This window comes from Chiloscyllium punctatum, chromosome 4 (assembly GCF_047496795.1).
Source record: "Chiloscyllium punctatum isolate Juve2018m chromosome 4, sChiPun1.3, whole genome shotgun sequence".
In the NCBI taxonomy this organism is placed as follows: domain Eukaryota; kingdom Metazoa; phylum Chordata; class Chondrichthyes; order Orectolobiformes; family Hemiscylliidae; genus Chiloscyllium; species Chiloscyllium punctatum.
Genome location: NC_092742.1, coordinates 24180215 through 24199970, shown reverse-complemented (window position 1 = coordinate 24199970; position 19756 = coordinate 24180215). Strand labels below are relative to the sequence as shown.

At 42.6% G+C, this 19756-nt stretch overlaps 1 long non-coding RNA gene across 1 annotated transcript; it reads right to left on the bottom strand.

Moving 5' to 3' along the window:
• Nucleotides 1–373: 373 nt before the first annotated feature.
• LOC140475926 (uncharacterized) lies at nucleotides 374–13117 on the bottom strand. The gene is made up of 3 exons (XR_011960359.1): nucleotides 13022–13117; nucleotides 3029–3179; nucleotides 374–586 (listed from the first exon to the last, which is right to left on the bottom strand). It is a non-coding gene; the product is annotated as an uncharacterized lncRNA (long non-coding RNA).
• Between the last annotated feature and the right edge of the window lie 6639 nt (nucleotides 13118–19756).

Sequence of the window (19756 nt, the reverse complement as noted above, 5' to 3'; positions counted from 1 at the left end):
TTAATTAGAGGAACAATTTGCAACTTTCTCTTGCCCACGAACCAAGTGAAAAAGAAATGAAAAATTGCTCTTCAAAACAAACACAGGAAGCATGGTGATGAAGAACTCATGGATGTAAGATTGTCAAAACCGTTGAAACACAATTTATTTAAATGAACTCAAAAAATTAATATGTTGCTCTAAGGGTTTGAAGACTGGTTAATTCACTGCCAGTATTTCTTTTTCTTTTCAAACTGCAATAAACGATCCCAAAATGCGGTAAGAAATATTAAAAAGTTCCAGAGAAAAGAATAAAAATTGGTGCCAACTGTATCCTACATATCACCTTGTTCTGACCTAGATTTTCTGATGAAAGCCAACTTATGTACTTCATGTAATTAAAAAAAATTATGCAAAAAAAATCAGAGGGTCACTGAGTTTTCATTAATTTGACGATAGCATCCTTAATGAGCAGGCCTGGCTGCAAAAAAAAAGATTCATTGTTTGATAGTTTTGACTTATTTCCCTGCATTCCTTCCGATTTTCTCTCCTCGCTCCTCGCCCCAGGTGTCAGATCCCAGATAATCTCTCCATATATCCAGTGGAACTGAAAAAGAAAGGAAGAAATATCAAGCACAATGCAAAATCACTTCTAAAACGATGATGTACTCATTGGATGCAGTAAGGTTGCAAGCTCTTCACTTCATTAAAGGATGTTTACAGTTCTGTGTGACCCAGAGTAAAATAGTCTCTTGAGTCATTAGGCAAGTGCAAGAGCAGCAATGACCACAAGTCCACAGTTGTCACTGATTGTCAGCTCTGGGAAGCAATCCAATACAATGAGAACATTGAGTTTCAGAAGTGCAATTGGGTCACTTGCACATCTCTATAAACATTACTTTGTTTCCCTTTCTCTGAATGAATAGTGGAAGTAACTGCCATTAAAATTTAGGATTCTATTTGATTTCCTTTTGCTGAGTTATCTTAGTTAAAGATTTCAATGGGATTTAACAGCAAGAATTCTCAATAACTTGCAGATATCACTATAATGTCACTAAGCACTCCTGCCTCATACCCATGCTTCCTAACAGTGCAACCACAGTAAGTCTACATTGCAACCGACGCCAGTAACATTTTACTGTGAGCTGCAGACTGTCTAATGGCCAGGAGAGAGAAATATCAGAATATTGGTGGCTCACACCAAACTCTGCTCTTAGCCGCTGTATTTCAAAGGTTGGGTCAGGATAATAGCTTGTGTGGTTGAGTAAAACACATGGTAGCAAATTAGCCAATGCTTATTTCCATTAAAGTCTGACTTCCCAGCTCACTCACAGCAGAACCTGACTCTACCAGTTCCCTCTCTCTAGAATCTGTCACCAGGTCTTCACTACTTTAGCTCATTCTCAATGGGATCTGATTCCTGTCATTCACTCTCAGCCTGGACTGAGTCTTATGGCTCATTGTCAACTGAGCTAGTCACCATGGTCTGGATCACATAATTCTGTGTTTTGAAGGACAAAGTAATGTAGTAGCAGAAGTAGGTCATTCACTCTGCCAGCCTGCCATCTGGATAATGACTGATCATTTACTCCAATGACACATAACCCCTATATCCATCGTCTCAGTCTGCCTGTTATGATTTGGCAAATACCCAAAAACTTGATCTCTTGTCCCGTGCAAAATGACACTTCCATTGACGGTCAGATCCTCCACACCAAAGCACACTAAGTAATCTGGGAGGATTGTGTGCTGATAAGCTCATTACATAAGAATATCTTCCTTTGTCCTAATCATTTCAAATGTCAGACAAAAAATACACTGGTAAAGGTAAAATTTCAGGCTATAAAAATGCACTAGAGCTACCTAGAAGTACAAAAAGATTAATCTCTTCAGGGAGGAGAAAATGAGGACTGCAGATGCTGGAGATCAGAGTCGAGAGTCTGGTGCTCGAAAAGCACAGCCAGTCAGGCAGCATCCAAGGAGCAGCAGAATTGACGTTCAGTCCTCATCCCTGCTCCTGCTCCTCAGATCAGTCTGACTGGCTGTGCTTTTCTAGCACCGCACTCTCGACGTTAATCTCTTCATTGACACAGAACGAAAATTAGGTACTGTGGACTCACTGATTTCTAATCAGATATTCTGGCTCCCCACCTTGTGGAGTCCTTCAATGATTTCAAGTCCGAGAGATCTCCAGCCTGCCACTTAGTCAATCAAAGTTGGCCTTTCACAGCTCCCTGGTGACCAGGACTATCATCTAAAAGCTGCTCTACTGCTCTGTCCCTGGAAGCCATCAGCTGTACTTTGGTCAAACTCACAAGGAACAGATCAGGTAAGCAGCGGTAGGCAGTCTGAGCAGTTTTGGCTGTTGAGCATTTATTTCCATTGAGTGAGTGAGTGAGTGAGTGAGGTGTTAGCCAAATTTGTGCTTTTTAAAAGCAGCTCTCCATTTGGGAGGTGATCCTGTTTGGCCATTACTCACCATCGGCATGTGGTTGCAACTTAAAGAGAAGGTTCCAAAAACATTAAATAGAATGGCAGATATCAGTGGCAGGTGAATGTAATGTGTATAATACCAGTCTGGGTTGAGAATGTATTAGCAACTGTACTCAGCAGTTTAGAGACCATGACAATGGTTCACTCCAATTGACTCGTGCCTTTAGACATTATGCTGTTGGCAGTTTTCCGAGTGTGAAGATTTGAGTGTAGATTTTCCTTTAGAGGTCATTGGGTTGAGCACAGAGAAGAATGACAATGCCAGGGGCAATTGCATAGGAGAGAAGCAATGGCCAGTGACAGGGCAGGTTCTTGATACTGAAATGGGCCATCTTCCCAGCTTGCCTTCTACCCAGGCCATGCCCTGCAGCAGGCACTGAAGAAAAATAAAATTATGCGCATCCTACAATTTTTGACCAGGTGGAGAAAGACGTTGAAAAAGCACAGTATGCAACAACCAGCTGTTGCATGTCAAGTTACAATAAAGCCATGCATGCACTTTGCAAAATCTATACCTGCATTTGTTGTCTGACAGATCAGACAAATTAGTACCCACCTCTCAGATGACATCTCCTCTGCACGGTGAGGGACATGCAATTTCGCCCGGGTTACTGGGGGCAGTAACTTGTAGCTCATCTTTCTTTCACAAGTGGTATCATCATTTCTGATTCTGCTCCTTTACATTGGCAACGTCTACTTCATTGTAACTGAAAACATTGTGCAAGGGTTACAGACGGTGAAGAGGATGAAGAAAAAAGTTCACAAAATGATACAAAACCGATACTATAAATATCAGGAAAGAATGCAGGTCTTTTCTCCAAAAAAGCAGCACAACAGTGCTCTTGAAAATGATGAGGGGTTTGAGAAGGAAAATACAGAAACGAATGTTAGGAATAGTTTCAAGAGAGGACCAAATAGTCAGCTCCACTCTCCTGCCCACTTCTTACATCCCATGATGCCAAGAGATCGCAAGCTTGTTTCAGCCTTAACTATACCTGATGGCAGAGCATTCACAACCTGCTGATGTGCCCACTTATGGGGAGGGAAACCTAAATTGGGCACCATCACTATAAGGTAGCCAATAAAAAGCCTAATAAGGAATTCAGGCAAAAGTTTTATCCAGAACATGGTATGAATGTGGAACTTGCTACCATGTGGAGTAGTTAAAGTGAAGAACATAGATTCATGGGAGGAAAAGGCTGAGTATAAGAGGTAGACAGGAAGAGAAAGGTATACTGATAAAGTGGCATATGAAGAAACTTACCTGTTGCAAAAATACTAGTGTGGATGAGTTGAACTGAATAGTCCATTTCGTCAAATTGTATGTAATTCTGTGCAATCTGGCATTTTTATGAACCTGTAGCAGCTGAAAATTCAGCTGAGTTTTCCAAATTTAGCACCCTTGCTGGACTCTGCGCTTAATGTTCATAAATTCATGCATTGACACTGATGCATACATGCACCAGACATATAGGAACAAATTGATGTCCTTTTGACCATGTGCTGCATCCCAACCACCAATTTCAACTTCTTCTGCCTTCTTCGTATCAGTGTGTTCCTCCTGAAGTGCAATACTAAGGGATTTGAAAAACGCAGCAAATTTCTTCTATTGGTGATTGAGATATTTTAATCTGCTTCGTTCTCAGTTTGAGTCTCACACATGCACACGCACAAGTTTAACTCTTAACAATGAAGTGATGATTTAATTGAGCTTTTGAAAGGCGTAGCCAGTGAGCAAGTGTTTCTTCAGGTGGGGAAGGCGAGAATAAGGGGATATTAAAACTGTGAGTGAGTTGCTCAGAGCTGATATCAGGAAGCAATTCTTTCCTGAAAGGCGATCAGAAATCTGAAATCCCCTTGCCTTCTAGAAGGCTCAGTGATCAATTTGAAAAATTTAAAACGGAGGTTTATGTTAGGCAATGGCATTAGGGTTATGGACTAATATGGGGGGGGGGGGGGGGTGCAAGATGCAGATAAACAATGATCATGCCTGAGGACTGAAGGGCCTACTCCTATTCCTGGATCCCAAAATTCAGACTTTGCAACGAGGATGACAAGTGGTTTTTGGCTACAGTTTAAAAGAACAATCAGATCTTAAAACAATATTAACGAGATGTACAAATTTCCAACCAGACCGCCAACAGGGAAGAGTTGAGTGGAAGAAGATTCTCTTCTCTCGCATTGCAAAAACCCTGCTCGCTGCAAAGAGCAGCTGAATATTAAAAGAGGGAAAGAATGCAAAGCAAAAAGAGAGAGTGGCTGTCTATTTAAATGGCACAGTGTAATCAGTGCTTTTTGTTTGTGCTCTCCGAAGGCAGTGATGGGAAGTCCAGTCACTGCCGGGACAGTAATAGCCCTTCCTCATAACCTGAATGCGCCCTCCGATGTTAACATACTGTGAACTGAACAGAAGTGACAAAAACAATCCATCACGTATGCATGAACACAAAGAAGAATTGAGAGGTTAACAGAAATTGATGACATCCCTGCTCGACTCTTACACTGATTCGGCCGAGTCTGCGATTGAAACAGACAGAGATTTATAGGAAGAGTTGGGATAGTGGCTCTTTTTGATTGCCTTGATTTTTTTTTTAGCTGCTCTGCATATTTATTCCTCAGCCCATCAGCACCTTGCAGTATTAGAATGCTGATTCGATTTTACATGCTACGAGCAGGCATTATGCGGCCATTTGCATGATGTGAAAAAAATCATTCTAACCGTTTGTGATGCCGCTGATGAAATGAACCCTAATGCTTGCTGCATAAGTGGAATCTTGTATTTTTTTTTAAATTCAGATTTTTATATCACCCTCCCCCCTCCCCCCACACCCCCACCCTCCAACCCACCCATTGCATCTCAAAAAGAATTATTCCATCTTTTAAATGAGAAAATGTGTTTTTGTCTTTGCCTCGAAGGGAAACAGCTGTATTGGGTTTTTTTTTTATGAATTCATTTGAAGTAAGAAGTTAGAAAGCAAGGAGGAACAAAAATAAAAGCATCGACTGTGTGTTTTTTTTCCTTTGAAGGTGTCACAATTACAAAAGGCTCTTATCAATTAATTTTGACAGAAAAATAATTATTGTCCCTCAGCAATGATAGATATCTTACATAGCCAAGATTTTTATTGGCTGTGTTTGGGAGACGTGTGAAGGTATGTCGGTGACTTGTTTCAGGGATACTAGAATTGTGCTAACTTTTCTTCATGGAATCCCTACAGTGTGCCATTTGGACCATTAAGTCCACACTGACCATCTGAAAAGCATCCCACCTACCCTCTCCCTGTAACTCGATATTTCCCATGGCCAGGCCACCTAACCCACACATCTTTGGACTGTGGGAGGAAACCAGAGCCCCAGACAAAGCCCATGCAGACACACTGAGAATGTGCAAACTCTACACTGACAGTCGCCTGAATTGAACCCAGGTCCCACCCCCACCACTGTGAGGCAGCCGTGCTAATCATTGAGCCACCATTTTCAAGTTTAATATAGCTTACTTGCCCTCCCTATCACACTTGTCACAATGCCACAGCTTTGCACCACTCATTGCCACCCCAGCTCTCCAATACCCATTCTCGCATTGTAAATCTGAGGGGTCAATCCTAACAAACTGTAAGGCAAGTGTGGAATAGGAACATCTTTGCAACTAAAACCCTTCCTCCCGCGCCCACTTCTCCCATTCTGCTCAACAGACTGGGGTTGGTGCTCAGGTAGTGGTCGGGGGAGGGGAAGGAGGGAGTTGGGAATGAGATGGTCACAAAAGACATGGAACAAACTCTGACAATTTTGATTTTCTCCAAATTTCTCCTCTTAACTCCAACACCACCACCCCCATTTTCGAAACTGATGCAAAGAAAGCTTCATCGTTCACAGAAAATATGAGCCATTCTGCCCATCAAGCCAAATCCTGTCAAAAAGAAAGACTTGCATTTATACAGCTACTTTCACAACAAAGCAGTTTGCAGCCAATGAATTTACTCATTTAAGTGTACTTGCTATTAGTGTAATGCAGAAACACAGCAGTTTAAAGAGCAGAAGGTTTAAGGCAAAGGACAGAGATTTAGAGAAGGTATAAGGAAATACTTTTTTCACGGAGACAGTGTTGGGAAATTGGAACTCACTACCTATTAGGTTGGTAGAGGCAGAAATCCTCATAATATTTAAGAAGTATTTAGTGTGGCACTTGCAATGCTAAGACGTACAAAGCTTTGGGCCAAGTGATGGAAAATGAGATCAGAATAGTTAGGTATTGTTTGTGACTGGTACAGATGTGATGGGCCGAAAGGTCTCTTTCTGTTGCGTAGACCTCAATGACTTTGTGCACAGTGAGGGCACACAAATAGCAAAATTACAGCAACCAGATAATCTGTTTCAATAATCTTGATCAAATGATAAATATCTATAAATATGAAGCAAAAATCTCTTTAAAATCAATAATTTATTTCTCCTAATTTCCCATCTACATAATAAAAAGAAATCTGAATTTGATGAGTTCTGATTATCTGGTACTGACTACTAGCTGCTCTGCACACTCTACCAAAAACTTTTCATCTCCAAGTGATGACATTGCTGGCTGATTATGTAAAACCTAAAATAAAAATCAACAAAGGAATCTGTTTTGTAAATCGAGTTTATTGTGAGGGATTAAATAGAATTGGGCAGAGACATCAGCAATCAGCATACACCAGACACACACACACCCACAAACACACACACACCCCACTCACTCACACACACCCACACACACACCCCACTTACTCACACACCCATATACACACACCCGTACACACACACCCACACACAATGCATGTACACACACATACATATCCCCCACCCCACACACACACACCCACACACTCCCCCCCACACACACTCCCCCACACACGCACGCGCCCACACACACTCCACCCACACACGCACGCGCCCACACACACTCCACCCACACACTCACACGCACAGACACACACCCCCACACACACCCTCCACACACACACTCCCACCCACACACATCACATTCCCCACCCCCACACACAGCCCACCCACACAAGCCCACCCACACACATATTCCAACCCCCTCCACACGCACACCGCATACACACATGCACACCCACACACATGCACACCCACACACACACCCACACACACACATTCCAACCCCCCCACACACACTGCATACACACATGCACACGCACACACACATTCCAACCCCGCATACACACACCCACACACACATATACACTCTCCACCCTCCCACACACACAATCCACCCCCCAACACACAAATTCCACCCATACCCACACCCAACCCCCCCCCACACACATGCACACACCCCCCACTCACACACACACACACACACACATTCCAACCGGCCCCACGCACACATACCCCTCCTCCCACACACACCCCCACAACACACACATTTACACCCCACTCATACACACCCCACCACCCACACACACACACCCCACACACAAACACTCATACACCCCACCCACACACCCCACACACACACACATTCAACACCCCCATACACACACTGCACACACACATATACACTCTCCACCCCCCCACACATACACACACAATCCACCCCCCCACACACACACCCCACACATACACCCCATCCACCCATGCACACATCACCCACACACACTTAGATACATGCACGAACACATGTGCACACAGCACAACTACATCCCAGAGCCACTGACGCTGAAAGCAGAATCGTTACAGAATCGAATGAGAGATTTGGTGAAGCCATTCAAGAACATCACACTCCATATTTTATGCTTTTGCCAAATTTCTCGCAAGGTAGCACTAAGTTGCCAATTAAGAGGGAATTATTGCTTGTTAATCATCTTGTTGACAGCCCAACTTGTCACATTAATATTCAGCTTTTTATCTTACCAACCATACCGAAAAGCTAGATGTCAAGAAATTTCAACATGGAAATCAAAGTGGGTACTTGCCAATTTCAGCATGTCGCTTGCTGTGAAAGAATCATGGAGTCATATAGTATGGAAATAGATCTTTTGTTCCAACTAATTCATGCCGATCATGTTCCCAAACCAAGCCTGTCCCGCTTGCCTGCATTTGGCCCATATCCCTCCCAAACTTTCCTATTCATAAACTTATGCAAGTTTCTTATAAATGGTGTAACTGTACCTGCTATCCACACTTCCTCTGGCAGTTCAGTCCACACATAAATCATTCTTTGTGTAAAAAAGTTGACCCTCACATCCCTTTTAAACCTTTCTCCTCTCACCTTAAAAATATGCACCCTAGTTTTGAACTCCCCCACCCTAGGGAAAAAGACCTTGTTATTTAGTTTATCTATGCCTCTTAAGGATTTTATAGAACTCTATGTGGTCACCCCTCAACCCCATATTCCAGTGAAATACCTCCCAGCCTATCTTTCTAACTCAAACCTTCCATTCCCAGCAACATCCTGGTATTGTAAATCTTTTCTGAATCGTCTCCAATTTAATAATATCCTTCCTATAGCAGGTGACCAGAACTGTACACAGTACTCTAAAGAAGCCTGACCAACATCCTGTACAACTACTACATGATGTCGCTAATACTATACTCAAAGGTCTGAGCAACGAAGGCAAGCATACTAAATGCCTTCTTAACCACCCTGTCTAGGCGTGATTCAAAATTCAAAGGATTACGTACCTGAACCCCTAGGTCTCTGTTCTACAACATTACCCATGACCCTATCACTAATTGTACAAGTCCTGCCCTTGCTTGTCTTATCAAAATGCAACAGACAATCAAGGTATTTTTCAATGTATAATTTCAGTTACATCACACTGTAAACTTTTGCTATAAACTCTGTGCCTTACAATTGTGTCCTCCACATCCACCTGATGAAGGAACAGCACCCCGAAAGCTAGTGTGCTTCCAATTAAACCTGTTGGACTAGAACCTGGTGTTGTGTGATTTTTAACAAAATGCAATTTTTTCAAATTAAACTCCATCTGCCACTCTTTAGCTCATTGATCCAATTGATCAAGATCTCTTTGTAATCTTGTCCATAAACTTACTAACCATGCCTCTTATATTGACATCCATATCAATTATAGAAATAACAAACAAAAGTGGACCCAGTACCGATCATTGTGGAATATCACTGGTCGGAGGCCCCCAGTCTGAAAAACAACCCTCCACCGCTATCCTCTGTCTCCTACCTTCAAACCATTTTTGTATCCAATTGACAAGCTCTCCCTTGAAACTCATGTGATCTAACTTCACCAATTATTCTACCATATGGAATCTTGCAAAAGGCTTTACTGAAGTACAGTGTAAACAATCTCTATCGTTCTGCTCTCATCAATCGTTTTGGTTACTTCCTCAAAAAATTCAATCGAGTTTGTGAGGCATGATTTCCCTCACATGAAGCCACGCTGACTGTCCTTAATCAGTCCTTGCTTCTCCAAATCCATGTAAATCCTAACTTTCAGAATCACCTCCAACAACTTACCCACTACCAATGTTGCTTAGGACCAAACAGCATTTCAGGACACCAGCTGTATACGGTCCTCACACATGGGCATTGGCAACTGGCAATTCTTCACATCCATCACAGTGCCCAACTAACATTGAAAGACTCCAATCTGGGCATTTTGTGCACTGGGACAGACACCCAGCATCGGAGCAAGCTTCATGTCAGGGCTGCTCGTTTGCTCTCATATAACTTAATACCTACTTGCTTGCTCATACCATCTATGTCTTGCCTTGGCATGCCAATTAGACCATAAGGCAAAAGGATATAGGAGCAGCTTTACGCTATTCAGTCCATCAAGTCTTCTCCACCATTTGATCATGGCTGATAAGTTTTTTAACCCCATTCTCTGCCTTCTCTCACATCCTTAATCCTCTTACTGATCAAGAACCTATCTATCTCTGTCTTAAATTCACTCAGTGACTTGGCCTCCGCAGCCTTGTGGGACAATGAGTTGCACAGAGTCACCATCCTCTGGCTGAAGTAATTCCTCCTCACCTCACTTCTAAAGAGTCATCTCTTCACTCTGAGGCTTTGCCCTCAGGTCCTAGTCTCTGAGGATTTCACCACATCCACTTGTCCAGGCCTCTCAGAATCCTCCAAGTTTTGATCAGATCGTCCATCAGCCTTCTCAGCTCGATCAAGTACAGACCCATGGATGGGAGGGAATCATGCAGGAGGGGACCGTTGAGCCCTGGTCAAGAGCGTACTGATTTTAGAGGGGTTTGGCGGGGGGAGGAGTTCAAGACCACACCTGGCATGGGCACCTAAGATGGCAAAGGCTGGGTGGGGAAAGGTGGGCAGGTAGGGATTCAGTTGGATGGGTCGGGTGAAATTCTAATGAGGTGTGAAGTCTATGGGAAGGGTCATCCCAAGGGGGATCTGGAAGCCTGGGGTCTCACGAATACACAAACATGAAGACTAGAAATCCTGGAGACTGTTCGCTGTCACCTTCCATTGAAACTATTCAATGGGAAAGAAATGGCTGTCAGAAGTCACAGCATGAGTGGGTCAACATAGAACAGCACAACACAGGAACAGGCCCTTTGGCCCACCATGTCTGTACCAACCATGATGCCATTCTAAACTGATCCCAACTGCCTGCACATAGTCAGTATTCATCTATTCTCTGCTTGTTTATGTATCTCAGCCTGTGAAGTTTGGGTTTTTCAAAGGGCAAGATGTTACACATGGACCCACTCACTATTCCAGGCACAGAAGTCCCTGATCCCTGGCCATTCTAATGCAATGTCCTCCCACTTGTTTGTTTTGCAACACCCTGTCCCAGACGTCACTGAACAACTCATTCAAGGCAACCCTTTTGGACACAGCCAGAGGGAGAAATGGGGAAGACGGGGACCAGAACACATTGAGACATCGTGCGGTCCTCTCCTACCTGAGGGAGGGCAGGTCCCTGCTGAGCAGCAGTTTTCCAAGATTGTGGTTCCCAAACACTCTCCCACTAACATTCTCTCCAAGGTGTCAGGATCTGAGCCATTGGGGTGAAGGGGGAGTGTACAGGAAGCAGCCTCGCCAATGCTTCTTTTGCAGCCTCAGTACCTCAGAAATCGAGGAGGTGATTTGTGCAGAGGTAGAAGTGATGTTAGTAGTGACAAAAGGGAAGGCATCAGAGCCAGTGGTTAGACATGGCGTGCTACAAAGGAGACTGACAATGCGGTTCATGCGTGAGCTGCAGTGAATGAAACCTTGCCCAGTTGGTGAGATATGGATGTCTTGGCATCTTCATAGGAGTGCATCGCTACCATCTACAAGATCCTGTATTGTCTCCTAATAGAAACTGAAGGAAGTAATGTCAGGCATTCCTCCACCTCTCTAGGGCCTTTCAGTGCCAACCTGGACCGTGCTCTCCTAGAATAAGAGAAAGAGAGGCATTGAGGTAAGTGAAAAGAGTGTGACGTAGCTGTAAGTACTGGGGCTGGTGGTCAAAAGGTGGGGAGATATTCCAATGGAGTAAGGAGGCAACACAGAGGCCATGGGAAGATCAGTCGAATAGGGAGTTGGGGGGAAGGGTTTAAGATTAAGCAATGGATATGTGTCCTTTCTTTCAACAACCACAGTTTTTGCAATCTAAAAAAACTAACTTGTTTGATGCTTTTAGAGTCATGTTGGCACTCATCATATTGCTGTATACCAATTTAAGACTAACTTAATTTGAATCAGACACGACTGATCACGTATAGGTCATGAATAGTCCAGATTGTTTGGGACTCTGTAGGGGATAGGTAGTCAACTCTTGTTACAACAAACTTAGTTATTTCCAATGTCTCAGGGATTCCAGATGAAACCCCAATGAAACCGATGCACTTCAACCTCAGATAAGATAACCCTTGTTACAACAAACATCTGCTTAGCAGTTTCCCTCTGCAGCATTTTGTAATTAATTGTAGCTCTGTTATCATAAGCCTAATGTGAATCATTTTGCCCATAGAATTTTAGTGCAACGTTAACCAATAATGGAATTTGGAAATGCACACTCTCTGGTCAGACCCGTGATGAGAGTTTGTTTTACAACCAGCTGACTGGACACCACCAAGATTCAGATTTAGATTCTGACCTTTCACTGTAGCCTCCAAAACCGACGAACCAGGGCTTTGTCATAAAAATTGTTGACTTAGTTGCGAGATGTGGACATTGCTGTTAAAGCTACATTTGTCACCCTTGAGAAGGTAGTCGCGAGCTGCCTATTGTCTGTCTAGCTAAACTGTTTGAGACTGAAGAGGTTACAGACAGTATAGAGATAGAGGATTTCCTCCCTTAAAGGACATTAATGAACAATGATCAAAAAAAAGTTTTTAAAAAAGAACAACTCAGTAGCTTCATGGTCACTATGACCATTTGTCAAAGATTCCATATATTGGATTTAAACTCCACAGTATCTCTGGTGGTATTTGAACTTACACCTCCAGGTAGCAATATCTAGATATAAATGCATGTACTGTTATAATATTAGTCCAGCCCACTGGATTGCTTGTCTTGTAATACAGCTATCACAATACTGCTTCTTGAGCCACTCTGGTGCACCTTTTAAGCCTGGTATCTAGCTGGTCCAATGTTAGCACGGTTTAAAGAGCAAACGGCTCCAGGTTTTTCTTTTGCCTGTGTGCCTCAGGCCTCCATGGATGATCACGTTGCAGTCACACGAGACCACTTTATCAATCATTCCAATGACGTGTGACATTGAAACTGTGGAAGGAGTGCAAGCAAGACTCAAAACATAATGTGATCCACACATTTTGTAGTCCGAAGAATTGTCATCAATCGACTTTACACCCATTGGCTGTTGCCAGGCAACAGGCAAATCGCACAGACTATTTGCAATGATAAATTAGTAGCATAGTTCCTATGACAACTGGCTTTGTTACTTAATTAGTTTGATTCAAAATCTGAATTGGCTTAAGGGGAGCAAGCATGTTTTCTAAAAGGGGTACACTGGCTCACATTAACTTTCTCTCCTCCCGCCCCCTTCTTTTATGTTTCTGGACAGCTTGTGCATATTCATGACAAGCTATTTCTTACATTTGCATATTGATTGATGGATCCGATCAGCGAATCAGGAGTTTGCAAGGTCCATCCATCATTGTCAGTTGTGGCTTGTTTGAACGGATTTGCTGCGCAGACCCACCGAGGCATGAGACAAAGATTCTGAGCTGGGGTGGAATCACACAAGGTGGCCAAAGAACATTGAGAAGAGCACAAGACAGTTTGTCCTTTAAATGTAAAGCCAGTGTCCCTACTAACATTCTACAAAGTTAAAGAACACTAATTCCAGCCCATTACACTGAATCAAACATTGTCATCAAAGTTATTCAACACTCAAGTATATACTATACCAATGGCATGGTTTACCTGAATATTTAAATTGCTTGAAAAAGGTGATCATCACATTCATAGAATGAGCATATTGGCTTCTATCAAACTTAGATGTTTTTAAAAACCTTTTCTCTGCTGAACAGAGACACTGAACAGTTAGCAGAAAGGAAAGCCATGAGACTGGGCACTTTGAAGGGAAACCTCTCCAAATGGTGTGATGCTCTAAAGACTTCACCAATTGATAATGCTGTTGTTCTGTAAGCAGAACTTGTTAAAAACACTGTTTTAATTTTGGGTAATAAAATTATTTCTTAAAGTTAATTCCCCTAACTCCCCCCATTTCACCTCCCACTTCCCCCCCCCCCCCCCACCCCCACCCCCACCCACACACCCCAGAACTAAACTTGTTTCATTTTTAAAAACTTGAATCTTTTGGTTTTGTTTTCTAAAGCCAAATTTCTTTTCAGAGTGCTTATAATTTTGTCTCATATATTTCATAAACATATTGGCTTATGTTTCACTCTCTCAAGAACTTAGTTAAAAATTAGGAGTTTAAATGGAACTTTTTAAATAAAGATTCATTATTTCTTCACTGGTTTTGTAAGATGTGAACACTTAAAAACAATGGAGGGATAAAAATATTGACAAGTCAATCCCAGTCATGTGGAAGTGACAATGGAATAAAAAGCTGTGCTTATTTGTTGGAAACATCTCCCGTCCCTTTGACATTCAGTTTAACTCTTTCTGGCTTAGTAACCTGAACTGGAGATGCCAAAGAATTGGAGGCTTTCTTTTGGCCCTCAAATATTTGGTATTTGTAGAACTATCCAGCCTTTACAGCGCTGGAACAGTGTCTTGAGCATACCTGCCAGTGTTAATGTTTTTTTGTGAGACCCCTATCACTCGAGCCTCATGAAAATTGCAATGGTTCAAGTGTAGGTATTTGAGACTGTCCAGAATGTGTTGTCCAATGATATTTGGACTTTGAGACAGTATTTTAGTCTTACTAATGTGAAATTCCACTTCCCGAAATAGCTGAGAAAATATCCATCTTTCATAATTACTTTGAACATAGAACATAAAATGGTCACAGTGCAGGCCGTAATGCCAATCTTTTATCCTACTCTAAGATCAGACTAACCTAAGTACCCTTCATTTTACTATCATCCATTTGCCTATCCAAGATTCACTTTAATGTCCCTAATGTATCTAACTCTACTACCACTACTGGTAGTGCATACCACACACCCACCACTCTGTGTCAAGAACCTACCTCTGACATTGCCCTTAAACCTTCCTCCAATCACCTTAAAATTATGCCTCCTTGTGATAGCCATTTCTGCCCTGGGAAAAGATCTCTGGCTGTCCACTCTATCTATGCCTCTCATCACCTTGTACACCTGCATCAAGTCACCTCTCATCCTTTTTCGCTCCATTGAGAAAAGCCCTAGCTCTCTCAAACTTTCTTCATAAAACATGCCCTCCACTCCAATTCTGGTAAATCTCCCCGCACCCTCTCTAAAGCTCCCACAATATCAAATTTTGAGTAAATGATTTTATCAATAGGTTGTTAATTATAGAAAAGGAAACCAATCACTTCCGTTTTTCATTAAGAGAGGAATATCAGCTTTTAGTAAGGTAAATTCATCTCTGGGATCCTGCCCAAAATAAGACTTGTTCTGGGGACAGGCAAGTAATAAGCAAGGGCTGAAGGATCACCACTGAAGGCAATGGTATCACCACTGAAGAAAGTTGCAGCTCATCCACAGATGAATGTTCAGCAAACAGTCTGACATTAGAGAGGAAGTGGAGGGAGGTGTTGGAGAGGTAGATCTGGGTGTGTTCAGCATACACTCAAACGCTGACCCAACGTGTACAGAGATCGTAGTTAAGAGGTAGCATTTAGGTCAGGAGGGTGTGGGGGAAGATCATGGATCGTTTGGAAGTGGAGTGGGGCAGCTTTGGAGATAATGTTGTGGGAAATGGAGGCACAGTTACTATACTCCAACAGGTAAATATAGAAAGAAGTAAGTACAATCCAACTGAGCTGGATAAATGGAGGTGAAGTTAAAAATCACACAACACCAGGTTAAAGTCCAACAGGTTTATTTGGAAGCACTAGCTTTCAAAGTGCTGCTCCTTCAGCAGGTGGTTGTGAGGCATTGTCAAATGGTGTCTAGATTAGAGTGGTGCTGGAAAAGCACAGCAGTTCAGGCAGCATCCGAGGAGCAGTAAAATCGACGTTTCGGGCAAAAGCCCTTCAGATGAGGCATTGTCAAAGGTTACTAAGAAAGGTAGTGATCAGAACATTGTGTATGACTTTGATTAGAGTCACTTCAGTGCTGTGACATGGATGAAAGCTAATGTTTCACATATGGGTTGCAGGAAAATTTGCCTTTTCTGAGGCACAAAAGACTTTGGAAGGGAAAGGGGAATATTAACACGCTGATGAAGGTGAGCCTGGAATGGGGGTGCTGAAGGTATCTCAGCTTGGTTCGGCAATGAGTAATTGCTTCTCTGGTTGTCACTGGCATTTTGTAGTAATTTTCTGTGTTTTGGCTATTTCTTGTGATTCGATTCCAAATTCCATTGAAACTTGACACTGCCATAATTGCAAATGATAGCAGGCACATACAGAAAAGTGGATGTCTGGGAGTGATTACAGGACAGTAATCTGAGCAAGGGGTTCAACTGACAGCACAAACCAGAAGACTGAAACTCAAGTCGCTTAGAACTGTCACCTGAACCCCAAGCTTACATTACGCTGCTGGATATCGCTGGTATCTGTCACATTTTAATCATAAAAAAAACTGCCTTCATTTTTTTTTGTGGCGAATTTATTCTGTTTGTGAGCTGACTCTGACTGTCAGAACTGCCCTTGTCCTTGATGCATGACAACATTCACAGAGGAGGATTAATAATTGTGTGATCATCACTGTAAGAAATAATCTGCAGTTGATTACCTGGAAGTTCAACGTCCTGCACATATTAGAGATAGAATAACTGTCATAACTCTTCCAACACCTCTCTTACTTGCCTGGACAAGATACAAGAGAAAGCTTGTCATCCGATAGGTGATGCATCTCTCACCTCCAGCTTTCAACTTCCATCTCTTAACTAAAACCTTCCCTGTCCCAATTTTATGAATATCATCCTGCCATGAATACTCTTCTGAAACTTCCTGTCAGTGTTCATCCTGAACTATGAGCTTCCTGTCTTCTGTGTGTTTCCCCCTCCCTGAAACATTACTGCTTCAAAATCACGCAAAACACATATTCTTTCACACAACCTCGGAACCTCATTTTTCACTTCTTTTCCTACCAGCTTTAAACACAAGCACTTCCCTTGTTTCATTTAATCTTACTTTCTAACCTTGACAACTTTCAGTTCTAAATCTCACTCGGTTTTTGAAAAAAAAATGTTGCTGGGCAGTTTTGGAGTAACCATTTGACCAAGTCTAGCAACCAGGAATCAGAGTGAAACTGGACGCAATGAAAAATGGGCAAGTGGAAGCAGTGTGGGGTGTGGAGGATCTCCCTGTTATTTGGAGACATACCAAGCACAAAGGAAAATGATTATGATTAGTGGAGTTCAATCACCTCAGTCCAAGACAATGCTATAGGAGTTACTCAGAGTAGTGTTCCAGTCTCACACTGCTTCATCTGTCACTGATCCTCCATCATATGGTCAGATATAGGAACTGCACTGATGATCACACAATGTTCAGTTCCTTTCTCTGATACCTCAGATACTAAAGCCACATGCAGAAAATACTCAGGCTTGGTCTGAAAAATGGCAACTGACCAAATAAGCACCAAGAAATAACTAACACCAGAAGGGGAGAATGTAATCATCTTCCCATGACATTCAATGACATTCTGATCACTGAATCCCCCACTATCAACCATAGTGACCAAGAACGTTGCTGGAATAGCCATATAAATGCTGTGGGGACGAGAGTGTGTCAAATTCTAGGTATTCTCCCGAGTAACTCACGTTCACCAATGCCTATCTATTATCTACATGGCACAAGTCAGGAGTGCAATGGAATTCTCTCCACTGGCCTTTATGAGGGCAGCTTCAACAACATGCAAGTAGTGTGATACCATCCAGGACAGAGCAACCAGTTTGATTAGTATCCCAGTCACGACCTTCAGTATTCACTCCTTGTACTGCCAATGCATAGTACCATGTACACATTTCTCTGCAGCATGACAGCAAAGCTCCTTCCAAATCTGTCACCTCTACCACAACTAGATCTCCATTCATTTCCAGTCTCTGGGTTCACGTTGTCGAGCCCCCTTCCTAATAGCACTGTGGATGTTCCTAGACAACATGCACTGCTGTGGTTGATGAGGGTGCTCACCACAATCTCCTCAGGATCAATTAGGCAAGGGCAATAAATGGCAGGCAGCAACATTGATAAGCTGTGAAAGAATAAATAAACACAAAACAGTTCATGAAGTCCAATATGGTTTGGAAGTCTTTCACAGCAGAAGTGCAGTGCTGTGGCCTGGGTTGTGTTACAGACCAGATGGTGGAGGGGAAAGAGTTCAACGGTAGTTATGACGAAATCATTCAGAACAACTATAACAGAGGCAGGAGAGAGAGAAAGATCTCTATGGGACCAGCGTAATTTCTGCGTCCCTGAAGAATAACAACAGCTGATATATGCTATAATGGATAGGCTTTTCATTGCAGCAAACTAAACTACCAACTAGAGCAATTCTTTCTTATTCATTCAGTGTATATGGACATTCCTGGCTGGGCCAGCATATATTGCCTGTCCATGTTTGCCTTTGAGAAGGTGGTGGTGAGCTGTCTTCTTAAATCACTGCAATACTGAACCTACCCTGAAATGTTGTCCAGGTCTTGTTGTATTTGGTCATGGACTGCTTCAATTGCTGAGGATTTTTTGTTCATTCATTCAAGGATTTCACTGAGCTTCAGCACTTGTTGCCCATTCCTAACCTCTCAAAGGGCACATTGCTGTGGATCTCGAGTCATTTGTAGGCCAGACCAGGTAGCAACAGCAGTTTCCTTCCTGAAAGGACATGAGCGGAACCAGATGGCTTTTCCCCAACAAGTGGCAATGGACTCTTTTAATTCCATAATTTTATTGAATTCAAATTCCATGGAGTCTCATTCCTTGGATCGTCATCTGGGTGTTCGGGATGAATAGTTCAGTGATAATTTCACCAGACCATTGCTTCCCCATGAGCAACAGTGAGTCTTAGTCATTTTAATTGTCCACCAACAGTCACAACTGACTGTAGTGAGACTATAATTCTGATCTGATCTGACTGTTATAGAATTGGTTAACTCTGTCCTTTGCATGCTGATGTTTAGCATGCATGTAGTTCTGACCATACCTTCACCAGGTTAGCCCCTCAGTTTTAGCTTTAACCAGTGTGACTCCAGGATTACTTATTGATGCAGGTATGGTTCCTCTTGCTTAATAGTAGACCAATGCCAGGAAATGAGGTTACAGATTCTGCTGTTATTGGTGGCTCACAAAGCCTCGAGGGCACTCAATTTTGAGTTATGGATCTGATCAGAATCGATCCTGTTCAGCGTGGGGATAATTCTTTTCAACATAATGGGCAGTGTCCTCAGACTTAAGGAGGTCTCTTTTCTCCTGTTCTGCGCAATGCTCTCTCCTACCAATACTGTTGTGGTAATGAATACTGCACCTATTTCTGCTGATAGTCAGCCAGTCACTCAGTGAGAAACAGGTTGATGGTCAGACATACCAAGTGTACAGTTAACGAAACAAAAGGTTGCCCTGTTCTTAAAAATATTAAAAGCTTCAAGTTACAATAGATTCACCCTGTTTCCAACGTGCTGCTATGGTAGCCATGATGTGGAGGTGCTGGTGTTGGACTGGGGTGGACAAACTCAGAAGTCACACGACACCTGGTTATAGTCCAACAGGTTTATTAAAAA